The 19,865-nt window shown below is 37.9% G+C and overlaps 1 protein-coding gene across 1 annotated transcript in view; it reads left to right on the forward strand.

Moving 5' to 3' along the window:
* The first annotated feature begins 4,829 nt into the window (after positions 1–4,829).
* kcng1 (potassium voltage-gated channel, subfamily G, member 1) overlaps positions 4,830–19,865 on the forward strand; it is a 42,845-nt gene continuing 27,809 nt past the window's right edge. Inside the window, exons 1-3 of the mRNA XM_037771900.1 lie at positions 4,830–5,054; positions 5,317–5,419; positions 15,651–15,745. The gene's annotated coding sequence lies outside the window, so the exon portion shown is untranslated. The remainder of the gene's footprint in view (positions 5,055–5,316; positions 5,420–15,650; positions 15,746–19,865) is intronic.

The raw sequence follows: 19,865 nt of genomic DNA on the forward strand, positions 1-19,865 counted from the left end.
TTTTTCATGATATGTCCCCTTTAAAGGTCCTATATTGTAAAAAGTGACATTTTTATTGCTTTTATATTATAAAGCAGGTTTAAGTTCTATATAAATACTGTGAAAGTATCGAAAGGCTTAATCCACAGAGAAATATTCATAGCACATACTCAGAAACTGAGCTTTTGAAACAAGCCGTCAGGATTTCTGTCCATTTGTGATGTCACAAATCTACAATATTTAGACCATTTCACAGTTTTAAATGTAAACATTCTAAATGTGTTCCAGTTTATTTCCTGTTGCAGTGAATGTGAATGACATCAGCTGACAGGACGTAAACATGGACCCAAGCTGTTGCCTAGCAACACAATTCTGTTGCAATTCCGTTGCAATTCAATTGAAATGTACTAAGACGGAGCGTTTCAGACAGAGGGTAAATGCAGTTATATTCAAGCAGACAGTATGAGGAAAATAAAGTTTTTTTTAAACATTAAAGCATGTAAACATTTTCTAGTAGAAACCCAAAATACAAGTATGAACCTGAAAATGAGCACGATATGGGACCTTTCAGGTTGTCAGATACTGTAGTACTGTCAGTGTGTGCAGTGAAGACAACTCAAAGGTGTCTTTTTACTCTCTATGCTCCCTATTATGAGAGGAAAATTGAAATTGAGTAGACCCACAGTAGACAGTGACTCATCAAGGTCTCCCCTCCTGTCCTGAGCAGACAGACTAATGGGAGACTTAACATGTTTGTTTATCATTTATATCATTTAACATGAAAAATAGTCTGAATGTTAAGTTTAACCCAGTAAAATGATGTGCTATTTACACATGTCCGTGTACAGTACACACACAGTTTCAAACCCCATCCCTCCCTTTAATAACAAATAACAACTAGAAGGGGACTGGCATGCCCGGAGGCTACAGTTGCCATGGATACAGCTTGTTTGGTGCTTGGTCCCCGTGTTGGGAGGAGGAGGGCTCTGTGAATGAACCTTGTGTTCAGGAAGTCTCTGGTTATGACATCACCACGGATAAAAAAAAAGCAGCACGTGGGCCTCTCTGCATGAGCCGTCTCATACAGCCCACTCGCACAGATATGCCACGATGACTCACGCGCCCTTTAGCACTGGATGGCGTAATGAGTTAGGACCGAATACAGATTTACTGTGTGAAATCGGACAAGAATGAAATACATGATGAGCTTGGCATTTCATTCAGCTCGCTTTTGTGTTATTAAGAAGAAAAAAAGAATGAGCTCATCCTGACACATAGGGCATCAAGCTTAACAGGCCAAAACATTAGTTTCAACCAAATTAAATCCTACACATGAATTCAGATTTTGAATATTGATGTCCAAAGTTGAACCCTATTACTCATTTTATCAACCTTTTATTCCACCACTCCGGTGTCTTGATATTGTGTTATAAGACGAATAAAATATATTTAATATAAAAGTGACCAGTTGAGCTGCAGAGGGACAGTATAACGGCCTGGTTGTGTGGAATAAAGATGACATTGTCCATTTGCAGACACTTCTGAAAAAATCCACATAATTTTCTCAGAAACATGAGTCAGTTTCCTGGGCTTCAGGTGTGTAAAATTCCCCTCTGAATGCTAAAGTAGGTAGTCTTATTGAATTATTAGGAGGAGCATGGATGGAGGAAAGTAAAATTAAAACATTATCCAAATAAAGGCAACGATTCAATCTTAGAGATGAACGGTGTTGTTGTTTATCTGCTGTCTTTCTGTCAATAAAAGAACCCCTTTCTTAATCATTTAGTGGTACAGTTTTTAACATAATCTCACTTTGAGCCATGAGAAACACGGCTTGGGAAATCAACTCAGAGGGGAAAATGCAGGATGCAGTCTGATGATCATTCCATATGACTTGTATATGAATGATGAAGAGCCACACATGCATGGAAACACTGTATGTACAAGTATACGACTGCCTGTTGATCATAGCCTGTATTATAGTGACAGCTAGTGTAGCAAGAGGAAACTAAAAGGAAGTGGTGAGCTGTGCTATCGCCCTGCAGGGGGAGACAACAACTCGTGATTCAGAAGCACTAGAAGCTGTTGAGCAGCAGCACTCCACTGGAATCAAGAGACAATAACTGAGGTACATTACAGAACAGGAGTGCTTCTTCTGTTGAGCAATGGGGAATACTTCAACACAGTGTATTTTTACCACTAAACTGGAGAGTCCAGTCGCTTCAGAATTGCAAATTGAATGCAATGAAACACATGTCAGCAGCTTACAAAAGCTTCTTTGACAAGACAGCTGTATGCTTTATTTAGCTTTTCTAAAGACGTTTTAGCATTTCAACAACTGCAGCGTTTTAGAAGTTGTAATGAAATTCAAAAATCTTAAAGGCAGATCTATTCAGTGCAACTTGTGAGGGCTTTTTTTTATCATGTTTTTATTGTTTCCTTAAGATAAATGACTACAACAACCTAAACGACAACAAATAAAGTAATAGGTACATATAATGACAGATAGTAACTGTAAATTGAAAAACAAATATTCAAATACAAGGGAGGAGAACAAAATGATAAAAAAAATAAATACATGTAAAAGGAAAAAAAGATAACAAAAGATATAATAAATTAAAAATACAGAATTTGAAAAATAAATAAATATAAATAAATTAAAATAAATAAATTAATAAAATAAATCAACACCAAAACACCAGATTCCCAGCTCCTACTTATATCCCAGTGGTCCCGCCTCCACTTTAATTCATCTTGTGAAGACATTGAAAAAAAAAAATGTGGGGACTAGTTTGAGGAAAGAGTTTGCTAATCTTACTGTATAAAAATGATGGTGCATTTTATTAGTAACATCATGACTTTAACCAACATTAGCCAACGTGTCTTAGTGTGGACCGGCATGGCTAGAGGTGTTGATAGAGGACTGCATATGTTGAACAGATTTGAAAGCCCTTTCAGGCAAATCTGTGATTGTGGGCTACAGTATGTGAGGGAACAAGTAAGTCAGGACAAGAAACTAGAATTAACAAGAAGTGCAAATGGTTTTATTTGCCCACATTTCAATGTCAATGAGAGACAAACCACTGAATGTGAACACATTTTACAATCAGCTCACCAAAGTAATGCAGCTCTCTTTGGCCTTCATATAAAGTGATGTGCAATATCAACATTAGCTATAGGTTGCTCAGTTTAATCCACAATATTACTTTGCTCTGTGTCGTTTAAAAACAGAATTTCTATTGAATAACACACATTAAACTAGGGCTTAATTTCTGATATCACCCATATGAATCCTGATAAGTTGGTTCTGATCAACGATAATAACATATTGGTGATTCATTCCCTTTTGCTGGAGGAATGCCACATCAGGATACAGCTATAACACACAGAAGAAACAGACAGAAACACAGTCATGATAATAATATTAATTGAAAATGCAGCAATAATACTGTATTTGAAAAGCATAATAATAACTGACTTGACTTGACAATCAGCTATGCTCCAGATCAACTCACAACATGTCACAATTGCAGCCTCAGTTCTACTCTATTAGTATTCAAATGTCAAATGGTAAAATGTCCTTATGCAGCGGAGCACACTTTCACTTACATTTTACAGTGACAAAACAAGAAGAGAGCTGTACAAACTGCTATAATGGTTTATTATTATTATTATTATTATAACCAGCTGGTGAAATCCCACTCCTGCTCTGAGGTGAACGGTGACCTCAGCTCTGAAGTGGCCTTGACGCTCATTAAATCAGAGGAAACAACCGGCTCCAGTGGTAAATACAGCTGCCGCCCACCACCAACAACACAACAACACACACTGCTCCATAGATCAGTTCTTTACTTCCCTCCACCGGCACCGGTGTCAGAGTTCCTGCGTTTACATAATGCTTCCTTCTCGCTGCGGTCCACTCCTCACAGGGGAATAATTGGGAGGATATTGATAGAAACGATCTCATCGGTTTGTTAAATTCGGTGAATATTGGAATTTATAAAGCTGCTGCATCGGCAGATTTTTTTTGCATTTACAGCTCTGCAGTGTGATGTTTTATTGTAGTAATAATAACACACACAGATTCATAAATCTACCTTCTATGGGAGCTTTTTGGTTTCTCTTTTGCTGCTCAGAGTTCCCCTAAACATAACTCATATTGCGACTTCACTATGTGTAATTTCCTGCGTTTCCCAGAATGACTTTCATCAACTACCAGCGGGGTGTGAGCTTGTTGCCTTTAATCAAAGGTGGGTGTATGTGTGGGTGCAGGCAAGGTAGTCGACTAGTTTGTGAACATTGTGCCACACGTTATGCGGTCATGCGGTTCCTAAAGAAACAGAAGCTCTTGCTCTTTCTAACCAAGCTAGCAGCGTGCCATTGGGGATGGCAAGGTTGGTCAGTCTGTTGATCGGTCCACCACTTTGAGACTTAAAATATCCCAAAAATTATATACATTTTATACAGATTTTGTGCATTTATACATTCATGAACTCCAGAGAATGAAGCCTGCAGACTTTGGTAATCCTGTAATTTAGCACCGCTGGCAGGTAAAGGTTTTCATTTATCTAGTGAAATATCTCAACATACTCGATGGATTGGCACAAATGTTCACACATGATGTATCCAAATGACTTTGGTGACTTTTCCGGCGCCATCATGAGTTTGACATTTGTCTCATTTCCCCCAGGCCCATGCATTTCACTCTCTGGACTTGCCATTCCCCGTCCATCCACCAGATGCCCTTTGACTTCTCCATCTGTCCCAGTCACCTGCTCACCTGTTTCCACTTTCCCTCATCAGCCCTGTCAGTACATATACCAGCCCACTTCCATTCACTCCTTGCCACATTGTCTATTGAACTTCCATCTTAGATTTCCAGCCTTATGTTCTGCCAGCCTGACTGTCAGTCTGACCTGTTGTTGGATAAGTTTCCCTGGCTTTGACTGTCGCATGAGAAGACATGAACTTTTACCTATCCTGCCTGTGTCTGGGTTGTGCATCTGGGTTCAAACCTGTTTCTTGACTGAGCCATTACACCTCAGCAATTTGGTGGGAACAGATATGTTTGTTAGGTTAGCCACGAATAAAAACATACTCAAATATACTGCAATTTGCTGTACTATCAAATGTCTCCTTTGCTGATTGTGCTCAAACTGGTCAAATTATATACTTTCATACTATTATGCTAATCTCAGGAATACAAATTGATGACTGTCTATTAAAAGAACAGACTAGATATATCTGAGTAGACCTCAAGTCCTTTCGGAGAAACAAAATTCTCCAAAAACATTTTAAAGACTTCCTTTCAAGGGAAACTTTTCCTTCCTCTTTCAGGAGTGAGGAGTTGTTAACAGTATCTACACTTCGAGCTGTGTGCTGACACCTTCTTTGAGACTGATGGGAGCTTCCAACAGAACTTGCACCTGACTCAATAATGGTAAGTGCAATTCATTTCAGGTAAATCAATATTACGGAGAGCTGCTTCAAATGTCCTGCCTGCACTCGGGAGATATTTGGGGGAAATAGTCTGTCTGTTAACCTACTGGGTCAAATAGCTCTATGGTAATTTTTGAGGCCATGGTTGTTGGTATTTTTGAATGTTACACAAGTTGTTTTGTCCAGAAGCACATATAGTACATTACAATTCAGTCCAACACTGTCAATGATTTTTGTTGTTTTCACAGTAATATTAGCCTACTATATTCTCAATAGTTTCTTAGTGTTTAAGCTGTGAAGCTACAATATGCTAATGTAAGTTTTCAGTGTATTCTGGGTAAATAATAGGTTACCGTAACAGAGTAATACTAGCGTTAACTGACAACCATCCTCCATCTTCAAATGAAACACTGTCCTTGAGTTGAGTGCAATATTTTGTTTTATTGTAAGTTTTAACATTATATTAGAGCCCCATTTTCCTTGCCATTTTCACTTGAGACTCAAGGAGGTTTATCGATAAGGCCTCAAGGCCTGGGTAGGAACTTAGCTTCAGTCTAGGTCAGGGGTCTGCAACCTGCAGCTCTGGAGCCATATGCGGCTCTTTAGCTCCTCTCCAGTGGCTCCCTGTGGATTTATAAAAAAGGAAATGAATAACTGTTTTTTGTTTACATTTTCATTTTTATTTATCATTGTTGTAGGTCTATGGTACGACAGTACGACGGGGCTATTAGGGCCATATTGAGGAAAAAAAATAAATCTGAGATTTCAAGGATAAAGTCATGTTACGAGAATAAAGTCATAGGTTTCCGAGAAAAAAAGTCGGAATATTATGAGAATAAAGTCATAAAATTATAAAGTAAAAATTTTACGTGTCATTTTTTTTTTTTTCTCGCAATATTATGACTTTTTTTCCCTCAATGTGTCCCTAATACTGCATGGTACATTTGCTCTTTGGCCCTCGCTGCATTAGACTTATATACTATATAGTTAGACTATAAGCTGTGTTACCTTCATCACAATGCTCAAATGTTTTGTGGCTCCACACAGATTTTAAATTTTTTTTTGTGCCTAAAATGTCTCTTTTGAAAGTAAAGGTTGCTGACCCCTGGTATAGTAGGACAGTTCATCATCTCCTGTCCTGTCCTGTCTGCTGTCATGGCGCCTAGCTGCCTTGCTATTTTTATGCAAACGAAAATTGCACTAACATAACGTTAATCTAGAAGAACTGCCCGTGACTTTGATGTTCTCTGTAATGTTACCAATAAATAGCTAACTGTTAAACCACAGCTAACATTACATAGCTAACGTCAGCATAGCATAGCTGCTCTGTTAGTTTGTCAGTAATTAGAAGCTAATTCAATTAACGTTAATAGCTTAAACAAATAACGTAACTTGATTTGCACTTTTGATTTGATAACTTTATAGACAGTATAGGCTGAAGGCCAACGTTAACTAAACGTTCTATGTTACTTAATGGAGCTTTGAGTTTAGCCTGAGTTTAGTTTGCATGTAAGGCTTAAAGCATGTTAGCAGGCAGTCTGTTTATTTTCATTTTAACCAGCTTGTCTGTTCTCTTTTGTCCACACGGTGCTGTGCCATTTTTGTCGGACAAAGACCATAGAGGGTTCCAACCAATGGCTCCGTATGTCCATTATATTGCTAACTACATTACTTTCCTCCCATCTGACAACTATACTGATTCTTTCAGTTAAACTTCTTTAGCAGGATTAATACTAGTTAATTTGTTTCACATAATCAATTCTTCCACATTTGATGTCTGGGCTTCATCTGCTACAAATAGATATCCGGCACTCAGGACATAAACCACTGAATAAAACTTGATCAATTCAATTAAAATGGATACATAAATTACACGACACGGATAAACCTTGTTATCGATACATGTAGGTATACAAACATCACACAGACAGGCGTACGCATGTTGATATATAAATGCGCTTATTACACAGTAAATGAAGGGATAAGATATCAAACACCAAGTCACCAAGTGTGGATGAGAGCAATGAAGCAGACATGCGGTGAGTGTGTCTGTGACCACAAAGGAATGTGGTGTATGTCACAAATCAAGAAAGTGTGGTGTCTTCATCGCTTCTCTGAGTTTCAGTGAGAAACCCAGCCTTTGACCTTTGACCCGTAACTAAGAGAAAAACACTTCACGTGGTCAGGACGGGTCATATATTGGGGTTTATCAACTCCATTTGTGCCCTAGGGGTCATATGTATGCAGTTTCTGGAAGAAGTTTAAGAATTAAGATATATATGGTCATTGTTTTCATTATCACATTTCATATTCTTCATCTTACACAGTCATCATTTGCTACATACTGTACCTTCATACACGTGTGTAATATTCACATAAAACGTGACACTGACATGCTATCCTCTGGTGGACAGGCAGGTTTATTACATGTTTTGGCGTGATAGCGGGTTGCGGATTGTTTCAATACCTCAAAATCAACTAAAATTCAATCCCAGGCATCCTTTTAGGTAACAGGGGAATCACTGTTGATTCTAATCAGACGTTTATTCAACATTAAAAATAACAAGTGCTTTCAATTTGGTTTCAGTGCCAGGCATCATTATATTCAATTCTTCTGCCTGACTATATGTCACTGTTGATTCAATCATATTTGCTATCTGGTTTGCCACTGCATTGTTTGTTGATTACAACTCAGTAGAAGCAGTATCATATTGAAGGTGAAGGCTTTAGCTCACAATATGGTTTATCTCAAGTCACTATCTACTAGTTGTTGTCATAGAGGGAGTGTTTCTGGTGGTCCAGCATGAAGTGCTGCCCGTAAAGATCTGACTTCATCTCCTCTCACATTTCACAAGCACTCAGCTGCAGGCGCGTCTCAGAGGAGCATGAAAGTGGCATTAGTGGTTTCATCTCAGAAATCAAACTATTTACCAACCAGTTTTCTGCCTCTTGGCTACACAAAATAAAAGTTTTATGACACAGCTCAATTCCTGCCTTATTAAAATGCAATCAGCCTTATGAATCCTTTTTGAAAAGTCTTTTAAAATCCTTTTGGGGTTTTCAGTTTTCTTCAAACAGACAAAAATCATGTTGAAAGTTATTTTGGGGAAATGGCTAGTAATGATGAATGCTATCTATAGTAATTGGCATGGTCCAATTTCAAAAAACAGTCCACAGAACATGTAAAGTGTATAAAGCTTGTAGCTGGTTGAGTTGAAAGTGTAGGCAGATCTGACCCATAATGCTTTATGATGGCCGATGGCACATGCACGAAATGAGTGTGATAATTCCTTATTAATTCAAGTGCTGTGGATTATTATTCTGTTGCCAGCTGGTTTCCAACCTTGGATCTCACCCAAGTGATTGTTTCGCAGTGGTTCCACACTGTATGATAATTAGGGGCCAGGCAGCTCAGCTGCCCAAGTGAGCATACATTTTCATGTGATTAAACCTGGCACAAATTATGAAGTCAATCACTCTGTTTTTCTCAAAAACTGTAAAACTATTAAACTTATTTCCTCCCACATTTTTTTCTCAATTGACACCAAACTTGCTACGCTGCATCTTCAGGCCAGATTTTTGAATTTTCAAAAATTGAGTCCACAGTGCATTAAAATGTTTTAGTGTAAACAATACTGTACACAGCTAAATAAAGCTCCAATGTTGATGAAAATACATGACAAATTTTTTAGATCATGTTAGGTAAAGTTCAGAATTTTATTTCAAAAACAGAATTTTTGACAGTATTTCCAATTCAATCCTAATGTGAACCGTTGCAGTCAATGGAAATCAAGCATTTTTAAACATCAATTTGTCACTTATGGAGCAATCACTCTTTATAAAAATAAATTACAGACCTCTCTGTGTTGTCTATGAAGTACTTATATTCTCAGAATTGTGTCTATAGAAAACTGAATTTTTGACACTAGTTTGACATCTGCCTTCACATGCACCCCTGGCGATTGCCTCAGTCATAGTGTGAAGTCATAGTGTGAAGTAGTGGTTTCCCCCAGGCAGTAAGCTCACCAAGATGGTGACCTGTTCCTCCGCTTCCTTTTTTCATCTTCCTCCTTCTTCTTCTTCTTCTTCCTCAAAATGCCCGGCATCAACCCACAGCTGGGCAGCAGCTATAACATATATTCTGTATTCGCTTGTTCCAGTGCTTAAACTGAGTGAAAAATTCAAACCCAAGGCACAATGAGTTATTTGGCTTCACAGTTATATCCATTAGAAATATTCTACATATCTTGTGCATCATTTTGTGCATATAATATAAAAATGTTCAGCCCCAGCCGACCACTAGAATGTAAAATAAGTGGGTTTGAACGCAGCTTGTCCACTTGATATTAGGTCAGAACGTGGTTAGCCAAGCTTAGCATAAAGACTGGAAGCAGGGGAAACAGCCAGGCTTGCCCTCTCTTGTCCACTGAAATGATATCCGGTTTGCCGTACCGTCTGCCTGATTCCATGTGAAAGCAGCATTAGTCTTGTTTTAATCAACTTTTCTGCCCTGAAGTTATCTGAATCTTAGAAACTGTAAATCCATCAGCAACTAAACTAGATGTGAAAAAGTCTCATTGACTGACAAAATAACTTGCATGACCTCCAAACTTGTGACGCTATAACAAACAGTTTGTTCATTAACTTTTGAACAGCACGGTCCTGAAACAAACTTTCAGTATGTATCATTTTAGTAATCTTGAATTAGTCATATTTAGGTCTTTCTCTCATTATGAAGCCATGTTGGCTGTTTTCTTAAAGTCCATATTGTCTTTTAGTAAAGACTGAAAAAAACAGGAGGGGGATCCATCTGCCGATTTGAGAGCAGACAGCAAAGGCCTCCTGTTCCTTCATCTCACTTATACGTTGAGTCCAAGACCTAATTTACATCCAGAAGAGACTGTGTGATAGCATCAATCTGAGTCCACATGGTGTGAATAACCTTATAGAAAGAGGAAGAAATAACACATTTTAATGACCGTCGAAGATCTGAGTTCACATTAGAGTTTAAATTTAGAATAATTGAATGGCTAAATAATGATGTGTGGTCACTGTTGAGTTAAAAGCTTGTATCTCAGGGAGATTTCTGCAGCACACACTGTTAAGAATTTCCCAGTAAAATAACAGTAAAGAGCTGGAAGCAGGGTTGCCATTATTCTACTGTAAAATTAACAGTATTATACTGTCGCTGAAATTTACAGCTTTGTACTGTTAATGAAAAATACAGTATATACTGTTTTTTTGATTAATTTCACAGTATTTTACAGTTAATTTACTGTTTAAGGATACATTATATAGCTGTTTTTCACCTTTCTTTTACATTATCTTACTGATTTGTTTCAATGCACTATTTAGGTTATATTTTTTACATACATTTTAATAAACATTATTTTTTACCTAGATGAATCGACTTAGCAGGTTACAGACATAGGAATAATCACACTAAATACAATTAAAGGCGCTTGTTAAGAAAAAGGCTATAATTAAGGCTATAAGGCCCAAAATGTCTGTCTATATGGCTACAAGCACAGAATGCAAACCATAACAACATGTGAGTGAAGAACAGAGCTAATTCACTGATTTTACAATCGTGTACAATGTGTGAGAAAAGAAAATCTACAGCTTATCTTATTGCATTTTACTTTTTATTTTCATATGAAGTTCAACACAGCGCCAACAAAAACCTGACACAGATAACAAACCAAATTTCAGAAGAAATAGCATTTCTGAAGACATCTGTCAATCTTACTAACCTTACTTTGTGGAACAGTTACAGAGAGTTGAGCTATATCATAGAGTTAAAACAAAACTCTCAAATAATATTTTGCCTTATATCATGTAACATGTGAATATACTGAATATATTGCTGAGCCTTAAGGCATATCAGTGGTACAAATTTAAAAAAAAAATTAACATTAAATACAAAATAATTTGTCTATATACTAATGAGCACCAACACCACCAGACATGTGACATCATGTCCAAGTATGAATATTCAGGCTCTAACAAGGCACATGGATAAGTGTGGAAGTCCAAGTATTGGGCGATAATGGGGGAGTGAGTTAGCGAATGACTTATGGCCCACTCAAAGACACCAGTTCTCTCAATCCAGCCTTGGTAGCCCGCTGACTGTGTGAGAGAGAGATATATGAGTTCCAACATAACTTTCATTGTAACTTCTCACATACAAAATCAGCGTGTGTAGCCCTCATTTCCTCTTATCATGTATGTAATGTAAACTCACCATTTTAAATGAAGTCCCACTCAAGTCCATGAGTCCCATCAGCAGAGTGGATACATGTGGATATACCGTTGTAGTCTTGTCTTGTAGCTCGTGAATTTGCCAGTTTTCTTTGAGAAGACTTTGCCCTGTCCATCCTTGGTGCCTCTCTCAGGGTTTATTCCTACGGTGCACCTGAAAAATGATAGTGTTTCTTCAGGTACTGTGTAAAGATCAAGTTGTGTGAATCACTTAGATTAATGCCACAATAAAAATACAGGTTTTACTGAAAGTATCTAACCTTGAGATTAATTTGAGCGTGCAGGTGTAGAAGGTGGAAAATAATGCAGCAAGCCCCATCAAGAAGGTGGGCTGGATCCCCTCACATATGAAGTGGCCCTCAAGGCTGACCATCCAGCGCCAATAGCTTCCTGCTGTTTCACCTGAAACTTAGAAAGAATTTTCCTCAGTCAACTTCATGGATTTTTAGTCAATGTTTGAAATGAATTGTGTTGAGTGGTGTGCATTACTGGTTGAGAAACCGTTTTTTGATCAATTATGAATATTCTGACCATCTGATCTATAGAACATGTGGTTTTCAGATATCATTCAAAAACACTAGTTAGCTAGTAAATAAACTTGCCTTCAATTTTGTATCTGCTCTGCTGAATTACCACCCAATAACCAACGTGCACTGAAGTCTTAATGTTACTTTAAATGTTGAAGGGACTTCCATAGACTGTAAAATGTATACACCGTCGTTATACATGAATTCACTGGCAAAATACATGTATCAGCACATTAACTTAGATATTAACTTGAATACATAGAAATTAAAATGAGCTCCTTGTGTTGTCCGATTAATGTGCAATCATCTGTGAAATTCTAGCTAGCTGTTGAATCCCTCTATCATGACATGCACATATTCTGTAACGCAAACTAACTGGAAACATCACTGATAAACTTTGCACAGATTTATTAATTAAATAAAATTACTACTCACCAATAATCAGTAAGATGGGAATGGATGAAGAAAAGAACGGATCCAGCCTCACATGTGCAGATCAGGTGAAATGCTCTTCCCAGAATTCAAAAAATACTGCATTAAACTGTTATTCATGATACTTTAGACAGTTGATCAGCAGTAAAGTGCTGTTTTTTAAGAATACATTATAGTTCAGTTAAAAAACGGCCTATGAGCGTAATTTAACAGATTTTCTTTTGTATTAACAGTAAAGCGCTGTTTTTAGCAATAACAGGTTAATACTGTTGAAATTCTGCTGTAAATTAACAGCAATTGTTTACAGTGCAGTCTTGTTTTTTTTTATTATTACATGGTTATTTTGGAAGATTATCATGAGCTCAACCGTTACAGAAATGGTGATAAGAATGATACTATATTAAAGCTGTGGTAAGCAGAATGGAACAAATATGATAAAAAATAAATAAATAAAATATACATAAAACGGTCACTATATCCTGACAGTAGTGCATGAGACAGGTAATCTGAAAAAAATCATCTGTGTCCTCTGGTGCTCCTAATGGCATCTGCAAGATTTCACAGACAGGAGGAAATCAACCAATCAGAGTCGAGCTGGAGCCTTGCCGTCTCTGAGCAGCTGTCAATCACTCGCGAACTCCGATCAAACGGTCAAACTAGACAGCGCTGAGCAAATATGAATCAATATTCTGTTACTGTAATGCTTATTTCTCACATAAAATGTTTTCAGAAACATCTTGTAGTGTACTGTTTAGCTTTAAAATTAGAAAGTTTGTGACCCGGCAGCCATGTTGAGATCAGTTGAGGAAATACCAAGCACCGCCCACCAGCCAGAGCAAACTTTCTCATTTTACCTGTGATTGGCCCAAGTCTCCCATCACGAGCTAGATTTTTCAAAGCCTGAAAACAGAGCCATGAGACACTTGAATTACAATATGCTGAAAGATTATTTTGGAATTTTAGCCCAATGATGCCAAAAACATTCTGCCTACTGTTGCTTTAACTATCATCTACCACCAGTTGCTACTTCCCATATTTTAACATTGCAATCATGGGTTGAAGAATTATTGTCAGAATACTGAAAAGAAAGAATACATTTAAATTAATAAACCCTTGGGTGTAATTGCCAACCATCCAACCAGAAGAAAGAACACATTGTAATACCAGTAACACATTGCTGATGATAACTATTATCACAGAAACGCATCAAAGAAACAAAGGAACCGATTAAATGGCACACAGCCGAGCAGATAGAGGAAGGCCTGCACAGATTGCACTGAGAGGGGAGCTGTTATTTTGCACAGCTACTGTATAATCAAAGCCATAGTGATCAACAGACCTGCTGAGTTATAAACTGACATCTCCCCTTAACACTGACAGCAGACGTTGACTCCTCACACTTGAAGTAGACTTTACAGAGAGGCGGAACAGAAGGAAAGAAAGAGAAAATACTTTTTGGCATATTTATGTGTTCTCTCTTTAATCCCTTTGAGATTCTGTGAAGCCTATAATCACAAAACAAAGATGCTGAAAATACAAGAGGAAAGCAGGAACCGGCAGCTTCACTGAATTAATGAACCCTGACTAATTGGGCATTCGGTTAATCTAAGCCCTTTGACAAACAGGCCACATTAAGTGTTCAGCCTAAAGGGAATGGTTAATCCTCACCATTGACCTCAGTATAATTAGAAATCAGATTTGAGGGGAATATTTGCAGAAAAGCGCAGACACATTTGCATTTAGTCTATCACATATTACTAAAATGACTTAATAGCAACCATAAATACTGTGATCTTCATCACAAAAGATTGATTCTACAAAAACAATATCCCTATTATTGTCATATAGATGGCAAAAGCAGTATTTTTCCCTTTCATCATAAGTACATATAAACTGTACATGCATCACATGACTTAACATGCCACATACAGTCTCCAACTCATCTTTCAACTCCGTCACATAGCAACAAAGCGGTATCCATAGAAACAGAATTAAATTTAAAACAAACAATATTTATATCTTATCTTTGGCGAAAATAATTCTTTAAATAGGAATGGACAATTCTGCAAAGCCTTGTGTTTGCCTTTGCTCTATTTGAGGAGCTGGCCTTGTGATGCTCTGTTTTAATTAAAAGGATTTTCCAACGAAGGTGTATTGACTGCTGTGCGTCTGTGACACATTGTGTTACAAGAGATATGTTCATTCTTGACCTTGGAAGCAGCAGTTGACTAAATAATCTGTCCACAAGGTAGCTGTACTGGAGCTGATGATCCTATCACACAATCTTACTCAGTTGTGAGGAACAACACTGACATATTATCACCTTTTAAGTTGATATGGCAAACTCGTTAGAAAGCAGCTGCTTATTTATACGCCCAGTAGAGTAGTTACACAGCAATATTAGCACTCATTTGGACTTGTGTGTCTGGCCACCTGGCGAATGTACATCCAGTATTCATAAATATCTGGCTCTTAAGCAGCTATTATTACAGTAATTTAAATCATGGTAACTGTATGATGTTATTATGATTATTATTATAAGAATCAGGGCTTTGAATCGATTCAAATAGTTAATCGCGATTAATCGAAAATGAATCACACATTTTTCTATATGTTCAAAATGTAACTTAAATTGAGATTTGTCGAGTATTTAATACTCTTATCAACATGGGAGTGGGAAAATATGCTTGCTTTATGCAAATGTATGTATATATTTATTATTGGAAATCCATTAACAACACAAAACAATGACAAATATTCTCCAGAAACCCTCACAGGTACTGCATTTAGCATAAAAAAATATGCTCAAATCATAACATTGCAAACTCAAGCCCAACAGGCAACAACAGCTGTTAGTGTGTTAAAGAAATTAATGGCGTTAAAAAATGAATTTGCACATTAAAAAAAAGGGTAATAATACAGGAAAAGTCTGTGTTGACTTGAGACATGTTTATGAACATTTAACTGAAACCACAATCTCTCCCAAAGTGCTTTGGTTGCCCCAAACGTGAGGATAACCCCGGACTCTGGTGTCAGTTCGAGGTTGGACTTCCACGGTGATCTACAGAAAACTACCACCACTGCAAGCGGTCTACTGTCAGCTTCAGGTGACTTTTGAACTTAATTTACATCTTGAGAACAATAATTTGTTATATCAATACAGGAAATGTCATGAAAGATCCGGTTTAATTGTTAATGAGTGTAACATTGTTTCGATATATCCAAATTCTATAATCCCAGGCATCCTTTGTGAAACAGTTTTGTTTCAAACCAACAAACCAAACCCCGGATTCTGGGCGACGGTTGGTGTGCACCCAGCATCGAGAAACAGACAGTTCAGTTCGCCATTGGAAATTATTCTAAATATAGCGTACACTTACAAGGTTATCGTTTTTTTTTTTGGTAAGCCTTTCTTTTAGGTGGCTAAAATAATTTTCTGCCGTCCCCATCCAAAGCACTGTATTGCTTTGCTCCTGTGTCGGTGCTTTCGTCTGTTTCTCGATGCTGGGGCAACGCTGACCGTCATCTACTGTAAGTAATACACCTACTATGGATAAGTAACTAATCCAACACCACTTCAAAACACCCAAACTATCCCTTTAAGGACTTGGGGACTTAAGGTTCATTCTTGAAAAGAAATGTTCTATAATGAAGTAGATTGACAAGGGGCAGCGCTCTGCCTGAGTCTTTCCCTCACACAGGCACATTAATCTCAAGAGCCTGAATAAATTACATTCCTTTAACCCGGTGGTTTTTAGCTCTGATATTGGATTCTGCATATAGCTGTTTTCTGTCCTACCTTTCTACTGTGATTAGATGGCTCGGATGAAGGTCAGCGGGGCTCACAGCCCTGGAAACCAGCGCTCTAATACAGTCACAAATTGGGGTGGCCCTCCGTGGATCATGCAAATGAAGAGTCATATTTACATAATTACATCAAAGTAAAGCCTCATAATGCAATCCATGTCATTCTGATAATACCGCTACTGAGCTCCGTATGCTGCTCTCGACTGATAGAGACAGAGAATGTCAAGTTTGAACAGCTGGGTCTTCAAAAGAACTTCGCAGCTATTTTTACGGATGCAATCTTTCTGCCATTCTGGTCAGTGACCTCCGCACCACTGTGACCCATCATGCCATTTTCAAGAGGACTTACAGTACATGTTGCTCATTTTCACAACTCCCCCAGTGATCAGATGACGGCGTTTCCACAGGGATGAGTCCCGCTGCTCTCTGCCAAGCCAAAGGTCATCAGCTGCTCACCGTCAGCAGGATGAGAGCCTTAAAAGCTGGCTGCACAGTTGGAGTCCTCACTTTCTCGCGCAAAGCAGTTTCTTCTGAGGAAAGTATTTTTTTTCCTGAGATATAATGAATGGCCATAGGCGGCCTCGGCAAGGATTGACAGGTGGATTAAGCTCTAAGATTTCTTTAGTTAACTGACATCATTATTTCAGTGTTCACATGATAATAATAAAGCATAAATAAGGATTTGTGGATTCAGATGTTATAGCCAAGTTTATAACAGTGAAGGAATTAGAAGTTATTACCATTGATTAGTCTTGATCTGGTGATGATTTCATCCTTGAACTCTCGTGTGACCTGTGTTGTAACATTTAATGCACCAGACGTCTCAGTCCAAAAATGGTAAAGGCATAGCAGAGAAAATTTAATTTCTGTAATCCAGTTATACACAATTACTGTTATACAGTTGTTCAGGCTGAGAGCAGGAGAAGAAGCAGAATAGAAGTAATGGAGAGAAAAGGGCTCACATCCAGTGGAAAAATGAAAACCAGCTAAAATGATTACTAATTGGTAAATTTACACAAAAAAACATTGAGTGAATGTATCCCCAGTGTCAGAGACCATAATTATACTGCGACTGTCCCTAGTAGTCACTAAATGTATGTTGATACAGTATAATGGTGTCCCCTCCACATCACCACTTTTCTTTTTCCATTTTTCCTATTACTTAACTGCAATTCTGTGTGACTTATGTGAAACAAACATCTAATATATAATTAAACAGAAAAACAGTGAATGTGGTTTTTACTATAAAAGCAACATTTCCTATTGAAAATTTGAGTGTGCAAAGTTATGCTGAAAGATGGTGCTTCAGTAGCCTACATTTTAGAGAACCTAAAAGTTTCCAATCAACTGTTGTCATTACTCAACTGTCATGGCCAAGGACCAGGATTTTTTAAATGTCCAAATTTGCGGCAAAATCAATTTATCCCAATAGAACTGGCTTGATCAAGGGATCCACTTGAGGCATGGATGAGGCAAAGAGAGAAAAAAATAGGTCGTGCCTAGATGGTTATCCTCAATTTGCGAAACTCTGGCGAGATGGTTGAGGACATTGACCTCAAATCGTTAAGGTTAGGATAGGTCGTCAAACCCTCGATTTGCGAAACTCTGGCGAGATGATTGAGGCTAGGCATTGACCTCGAATGGTTACTGTTAGTTTTTGCAATTTTTCGCAAATCGGTCACCATCAAGACACGACCATTAATGCAAATGTTCTGTGTAGGGTTCAACTTTGCTGAACTTGGACATGCAAATTCATGCCATTGACCCTATTGGTGAAGCTATCTAGTGTTGACCTTTGAGGGAACGGAGAGCCGGAGAGACCAAAACAGAGGAAGCCACCGTAGCTAATTAGCTGTTGCACCATTTACTTTTATTTAACCTCATTTTGTAAAGTAAAACTGTTCCATAACAAAGCAAAGGTTTGCAGACAGTTACTAGACAGGAGTCGATTGTACAGATACGTCTTTTGAATAAACTGAACTTGAGTTTGACTGACCTAACTGGTTTGCTAACTGACATGAGCAAGCTTGTCAGCTTGGAGAGCTTTATTTCCCCTTTTCAATAACTATTAGTATTAGTATTATTATTAATGGTTTGCAATAGGCTACTGGACAAATGCCAAGGGAAATTAAACAGAGCAGAATATAGAGAGAAGCTCCGGGAGCTGTTGGGACTGAACGGTTAGCTTGCCAGCTACAACTACTAGCTATTGGCTGATAGCGGTTGTTTGGTAACAGAGATGTTAATACATCCACCACGGTACAGGTTTACAGCATACAGCCCACGGGTGTATTATAAGATAATAAAAGTGATGAATTACAGCCAATATGTCCGTTATTACAGCCACATACAGCTAGCAGGAAGCCGGCAGAACCGGGTATGTCATATGAACGTGCAGGGCGGTGCAGTCCCGTGGGTCTGATGCACGTTTATTATGCTGAGGAAAATAACTCTTTTGCTTCTATATTCTGATCTGCACCAGCGACACACTTTCCTGAGGAGAAGGCTAACTAGACAAATGCCGAACACCTGTGTTAGCTGGATAGTCTTGTGAGAGCATTAAGTTGCTTGGGAGACATGGAAAATTATGTAAATCTTGTTGCACTTAAAGCTGGCTGCAGGCAGGAGTAGCTGAACATGATGATACACAGTAGGCCTATGTGCAACATTTAACATAACAAAGAAAGTTTAATTTCAGAATGGACAAGTGAAGAAAGGTTTAGCCGTCATTTTCAGTGGCAGCAGATGAGAAATTGACTGTGCCTTCCCAATTTATTAAGGATGAAGTGTAGGCTAACTCATGTGGGTTAGAAAATATAGCCTACATATGAAGTGGGACTGAGAGCAGTTTCAGTTTTGTTGTTGTCTTAAAAACCAGCCCCTAGAACTGTTGAAGACATTGTTCACTTTTAGCATCCCATACACACGCATTGGACCAAAAATTAAAAAATATAAATAGTTGAATGAATAGAGAACACATCTCATAAAGAAGCTGAATATTTCAAAGTTTGAATGAAGTAAAACTGAGAACATGAGTGTTCTTTGCTTACAAAAGCACACTAATAGACCTCTTTTCATGGCAGATATTTTGACACAGTCACAGCAGAAAAAGCCCAGGTGTAATTAATAACATTAATAATCCCATTAGTTCTGGTATGCTTTGTTAATGTTATTAGTTCCCCCAGAGCTTCTCCTGCTGTGACAAGTCAAAATGTCTACATGTCTATAATGATGGTATTCTACGCTCAAGTACCAGAGTTAATTTAATTTAATTCAAATCATCTTAATGTTATACTGTGTAAAGCTGATTCTAATTTTCACCCCATTCAATTTTAGACCCTTAAATAACTAATTCAAGTTTGACTTGGTAGTTGAAGTTACAATTTCTAATAGACCTTTTTTTCACAGCAGACATTTTGA

The sequence above is a fragment of the Sebastes umbrosus genome, chromosome 6, assembly GCF_015220745.1.
Source record: "Sebastes umbrosus isolate fSebUmb1 chromosome 6, fSebUmb1.pri, whole genome shotgun sequence".
In the NCBI taxonomy this organism is placed as follows: Eukaryota; Metazoa; Chordata; class Actinopteri; order Perciformes; family Sebastidae; genus Sebastes; species Sebastes umbrosus.